Source organism: Adiantum capillus-veneris, chromosome 4, assembly GCF_014529385.1.
Source record: "Adiantum capillus-veneris isolate H3 chromosome 4, ASM1452938v2, whole genome shotgun sequence".
Lineage (NCBI taxonomy): Eukaryota > Viridiplantae > Streptophyta > Polypodiopsida > Polypodiales > Pteridaceae > Adiantum > Adiantum capillus-veneris.
The window spans coordinates 95741957-95748064 of NC_140934.1; the positions used below are offsets into that span (position 1 = coordinate 95741957).

The window sequence follows — 6108 nt, forward strand, 5'->3', positions numbered from 1 at the left end:
AGGATGAGGTTCAGGAGGAGTGGCAGTCTTATTCAGGGAGGAGCTATAGTCTCTGATACATATAGCTGGGAGGGATGAGCATGCTAGTTACATGTGGGTGAGACTGAAGGCAGAGACAGGCAAATATCTCTACATTGCTCTTTGCTGTTTCCCTCCTAGTACATCAGTTATGCATCACCTAGAAGACAATCCCCCTTCTCTATTTTGGATGATGATATATGGGAGTTTTCCAGAGATGGCGACATTATTATATTGGGGGATTTCGATGCTAGGCCTGCCCATCACCAGACAGTATTCTATGATACCTTAGAGGAGTTGATGCGAGAGCTTGATATTATAGAAGTGGGACAGTCTAGATTATCACAGGATGAGGAGCACACTGAGTATGGCAGATACTTGATTGATATGGGGACTTTACATGGATTGGCCATTTTGAATGGCTTGCAGAGATTCCCTACAGAAGCAAGTGGTTTTACATGCTTTCTACATCGGCATGGCGCTAGTATAGTGGATTATGTTATGGCTTCGCCAGGACTCATTCGTTCATGATCTGTCTCAGTTGTTTATGAGTCAGGACTCTAGTGAGGCGTGGAGGCTTTTCAATGAGCACTCTCGATCGCCAGCCATCACTTCCACAGAGACATGGGGGGATTATGCTACATCTCTCTATACAGCTTCGGGGCAGCCACCTTTGCCTGACCCTCCAGAGGCATGCCCAGAAACATATACTTTATTTATTGCTAAGAGGGTAAGGAAAACCATTGACAAGATGAAGACAGGAAGAGCACAGGATCATGATGGTCTGGTAGAAGAGCACTTTATCCATGCCAGAGATATGCTTGCAAAGACTCTTGCTATGATGTTTAATAGAGCCATGTACGAGGGTTTCCCTGAGACTTGGAGTATGTCCACTATTGTGCCTATCTTCAAGTTGGGAGATCCTATATTTCCTGGGATTTATCGAACCATCATGGTTGGTCACACTCTGGCTAGGCTATATGCATCAATTCTTGAGCATGATTTGAGTGGATGGGCAGAGAGAGAGGGCATACAGGCAGCAGGACATGCAAGGTTCAGGAGAGGTTTCTCCACTCTTGATCAGATTTTGACACTCAGAGCATTACTGAGGAGGGTAGACACCATGGCAGGAGCATATATTGTAGCTTTGTGGATTTCCGTAAAGCCTTTGATACAATGCCACGAGCCAGACTCATACGCAGATTGCAAGACATGGGGGTGCCCACATAACTAATCTGGGGGATCTTAGCTTTATACAGGATAGTGGTAGGACAGGTACGCACTACACAGGGCATGTGTGACATGGTTCACTCCACCATTGGGGTGAAGTAGGGTTGTCCCCTATCTCCGACTCTCTTTGAGATATATGTAGATGAGTTTTCAGATTATGTACAGACAGAGGGGTGATAGAGGTGCTCAGCTTGCAGGGACATGGATTCCATTGCTATTATATGCTGATGGTATTGTGTTGATCTCAGATTCTTCAGAGGGGATGCAACGTCATTTGGATGCATTGCATGTATTTGCACGAGACAGTGGATTGTCTATGAACCTTAGTAAGACCAAGGTAATGGTGTCTTAACACCATGGCACCGTGGGTAAGGAGGTCCTCCCCCACTTGTACATATGGTCGAGAGACTGTGGAGTATGCAGATACATACACTTATCTTGGGGCGGTTTTCAGTGGTCCAATATTTTCCATGAGGCGTGCAACAGATACGCGATTGACCAGAGCCTATGCAGCATTGGGGAGACTTGAGAGGATATGTTCGCAGGTTCAGTGATACATACACTTATCTTGGGGCGGCTTTCAGTGGTCCAGTATTTTCCCTGAGGCGTACAACAGATACGCGATTGACCAGAGCCTATGCAGCATTGGGGAGACTTGAGAGGATATGTTCGCAGGTTCAGTTCCAGGAACCTCGGAAAAAGCTTTGGCTCTTTGACACTTTGGTCACTTTTGCCATGCTGTACGGAGTGGAGATATGGGGCCCCTCAGTTGATCATCATAGCAGAGCTTGAAGTACTCATGGATGGAGATGTATAAAGAAGCCTTTGGTGTCTATGATTTCTCGGATGATTAGGGCCAAGGCCTCAACACCACATGACCTTGTTAGGGTGGAGCTCGCTACTCCTCCATTGGTAGTGGAGACACTCACTCAATCAGTTTCATTGATGCATAGCACTTGGGCTCTCCCTAGAGACAGATATGCTGGATTAGCACTAGATTCTTCGCGAAAACTGGCATTGTAGGGAGATAGATCATGCTGGTATGCAGAGATGGCATCTTGGTTTCAGTTACATGGCTTTAGTATGGATCGGCTACCCCCATTTCGGTACTCTCTAGCACCCTCCATCTCCCTGACTAGGGCAGAGATTACCAGGTTCATCAGACAGGACTTGATTTAGTTGGATATGAAGAGGACATGGATACAACCTACACATGAGCTAGGTACGAAGATGACTTTCTATAGAGAGCATCTCCTCCAACTCACGGAGGATGGTTTTGTGATTAGACCAGGACTGCCAACATTGAGAAGTGGGGAAGGGGGTGCTCTTATCAAGCCAACCAGAGAAGGGGGCGCTAGGAAGAGAGAGGGTGAGTGAGAGTGAGAGAGCTAGTTTGCATTGGTAAGTGTGCCAAGTGGCACACTTAATAACTTAAAAAACCTTTCAACTTTCAAATTTAAAAGTTCATAAGCTATTTCACAACTGCACACATGGATGCAACCAATGAAATTTTAGCTGCTCCCTAGCACAATGCCGTACCGGCACCGCTCTGGCATTACCTGTTCGCACTTGTCCGACATTTGGTCCAGCATAAACAATTCAAAATATATTAACTGACTTATCCTAAGGCCGTAAAATAATTCAGGCCTTAGGGTTACTGCTCTAAGGACCCCATCTCATTCGTGTGCTTGCACTAGCGCATGTCATTTTTTGAGCCTGAAATTTGAGGCTACTTACTGTCTACCCCTTCATTGAAGACCCGATTTCCCAATCACTAGGGCTTCATGGTATTTTTTGCTAGGATCTCCCTGAGGTGGTCTAGCCCAAATTTGGGGGCACCTGAGGCCCTAGAACTGCTAGTTCTATTCTGATGTGCACACCTAATTAGATAATTATTTTCTCGTAAATAAATTAATTATTTACAAAGTTTGACATTGTTACAATAGCCTTTTGGATACTGATGTATATGTATATAATACTTCGAATGTCAAAGAACTCCATTGTATCAGCTCACCCTTTGTATCAGCTTTCACCCCACCCCTACCCACTATTTTCTTTTCAGTTCTTTGTACTTTTTGTACCCTGACCTCGTATTAGATTCACCACATGTAACCTTTTGGTCTCATAGGTCATCTTGACTTTTGAAGACGTTAATATTATATTTCATTTCATTTCATTCTCTCTCTCTCTCTCTCTCACACACACACACACACACACACACACACACACACACACACACACACACACACACACACACACACACACACACACACACATCATTGTGGGAAACATGCCTACACCTAGCACTTAATTTACATGCCACATGGAGCATACACTTGACCTAAATCTCCTCATGCACACAACACCTACACTACAAGAGGTTGTGTGCTCTTGTGACGCTATTAGCGACGGAAATACATTGGGTTTTTATAACCCCCGGCGTCGCTAAAATCGTCGCTACGAGCGTCGCTACAAGAGCGTCGCTATAGGCGTCACTATATGCGTCGCTATATGCGTCGCTATATGCGTCGCTATATAGCGACGCATATAGCGACGCCTATAGCGACGTTTACACAGAAGACTATAGCGACGCTCATAGCGACGCTACAGAGCCATAAATAGCGACGCTTATAGCGACGCCCGAGAGAATTTTTTTTTGGTGGCAAGGCATTCAATGCCCTGCCACCCATCAACCATATTGTACTTGATTCACTTTTTAAAAAAAGTGCAAAGGTAGATAATAGACCCAAAATAGTCACCCACAAGACGCATTGTTTGCAAAATTGACAATTGTACACATCATAAGCAAAATGAATTGATTAGCAAATGTAATAATGACAATTGTACAACATCATAGGCATAAAGAATTGATTGGCAAAAGGAACTGTGGTGACAAATGTAATAATATACATGGTTCAAAAAGACGTATAAAATCCGTCTCATGATACATAAGCTATGAGAAACCCTAAACTAATGCTATCTAGCTACGGCTAAACTGACGTCGTCTAGTCAGACGTCTCATTGCGTCCAAGCGGCGTATCTGTCGGATTCTGCAAAAAAAGACAATAAGACAGCTTTCAGTAAGTATAAACATATAACGACATTTATAAAACAATACAAAAAATAAAAAAGAGTAAACCCTAATACTAACCATGCCGCCGTGAGAAATGAAAATGTCCATCAGGGCGTTTAAGCCCTTCCTGCCTGCGTACTCGCGCTCGTACGGTGTGGGATCACGTCCTGTCATCGACCACTGTCAAAACATACAAAGATTTCATTATGTTAGAACTAAAAAACTCATAAACCCTAAACTATCGAACATGCATAAAGAGCAATGTGAAAACACTTACAAAATCGGCCTCAAATGATGCCCATCCACCGCTCCCCAAGTGGTGCGAGCTCCCTGCCTCTACTCGCGCTCTGGCTGCATCCTTTTGTTGCTTCCACTTGTCGGGATTCTCGCGCGCTGCTTTCTTCGCATTCTTCTAATCTTCTTTGGCCAGCCAATCTGGCTTGTTCCACCCATTCTTGATTGCTTTTTGCACTTCGGAACGCTTGTGTTTGCAGTATTCGCGCATTCGAATCTTCATCAGGTCTTCATTGAAGCGCTGATCCCGTGTTGGAACGGGAAACTCATCATGAAGTATGCTGATGACTCTGTTTTTTAAATCACTTGGTACTTCACTCCATTTGTTTAGTATGTAGTGTTTAAACAGCTGAGAGCAAAGACCACACATGCGCGAGATCACCTTCTTGCCGTCATCATCCATGATGATGCCGCCGCTGATGTCGACGGAGTAAGGCAAGCCCTCTGGCCGGTGACGCGTGAACCTGGGTGTCCCGGCAGGGGTCTCTAGTGGCGTGTTGATGGGGGTACGGACGTCAGGTGTCTCCACCGGCGTCTGGGCTCCGAAGCGAGGAGTGTCGAGTGGGGTGGCTCCTGGCGGAGTAGGTAGAGGTGTGTAGCTTCTAGGAACAGTCAGCCGTGCAAAACCTGGCGTAGATGGCGATGCTGTGGCTGGTGTGGGGGCGGGCAAAGAAGGGGAGGGTAAAGAGCCTCGTCGAACACGAGGCGGTGTGGAGGCATCGGTGGTGGAATCCCCACAACAACCGCCACCGCCACCACTAGAGCGCCGGTGTCTAGACGAGTGTGAAGCTCGTCTCGTCGACGCCGAAGCTTCGGAGCGCGCCGAATGCTCCGAAAGAGAGGGAGATGCGGATGGAGTAGGAACGCGCGATGATGCGCCAGAGCGATGACGCTCCACGTACCACTGTCTCTGCTGCGGTGACAAAGAAGAAAGAAACTCCTCATCATCCATACCTGCATTAAACACACGAATATTTAAACTTAATATTGAATGAATAGAGTAGACAATGACGCAAAGACCATTAAATACAATGACGTAATGACGCATATAAATACAATGACGCAATGAATCGAGTGATAGAAGAGGCAAGTCGAAAACTCAGAATTTTCAATCAAAAGATGTGAGCGCGAGTAGAAAAGAGTGTTATACACCATGGAAGGTACTTAGAGAGCCAGAGCTTTTACAACACGGAGCAAAATTGTTCAAATACAATATTTGTGTCCTTAAGAGATCTCTCTCTCATCCTCGCATAACTCAGCATAACTTCCTATATCTATATAGAGCTCTCCGTTTAAACACATATCCTCTGTTTCATTTTGTAGCTCCTCTGCATGCACCCCATATAGAGTAGTAGCATCTTGATGCTCGTCTGGCACCACCGCAGCGGCTTCTGATTGAGCATCTTCTCTGATCTCCTCCATTGATGTCGTTGTGATTGGCACATGGTAGCCTTCATACGTCCTTGCACTACGAGGGGCTACCTCTATGACGT

The 6108-nt window shown here is 45.6% G+C and overlaps 1 long non-coding RNA gene across 1 annotated transcript; it reads right to left on the minus strand.

Moving 5' to 3' along the window:
- Positions 1–4131: 4131 nt before the first annotated feature.
- LOC147459642 (uncharacterized) lies at positions 4132–4739 on the minus strand. Its single transcript, XR_015187731.1, has 3 exons — positions 4599–4739; positions 4400–4501; positions 4132–4298 (listed from the first exon to the last, which is right to left on the minus strand). It is a non-coding gene; the product is annotated as an uncharacterized LOC147459642 (long non-coding RNA).
- Between the last annotated feature and the right edge of the window lie 1369 nt (positions 4740–6108).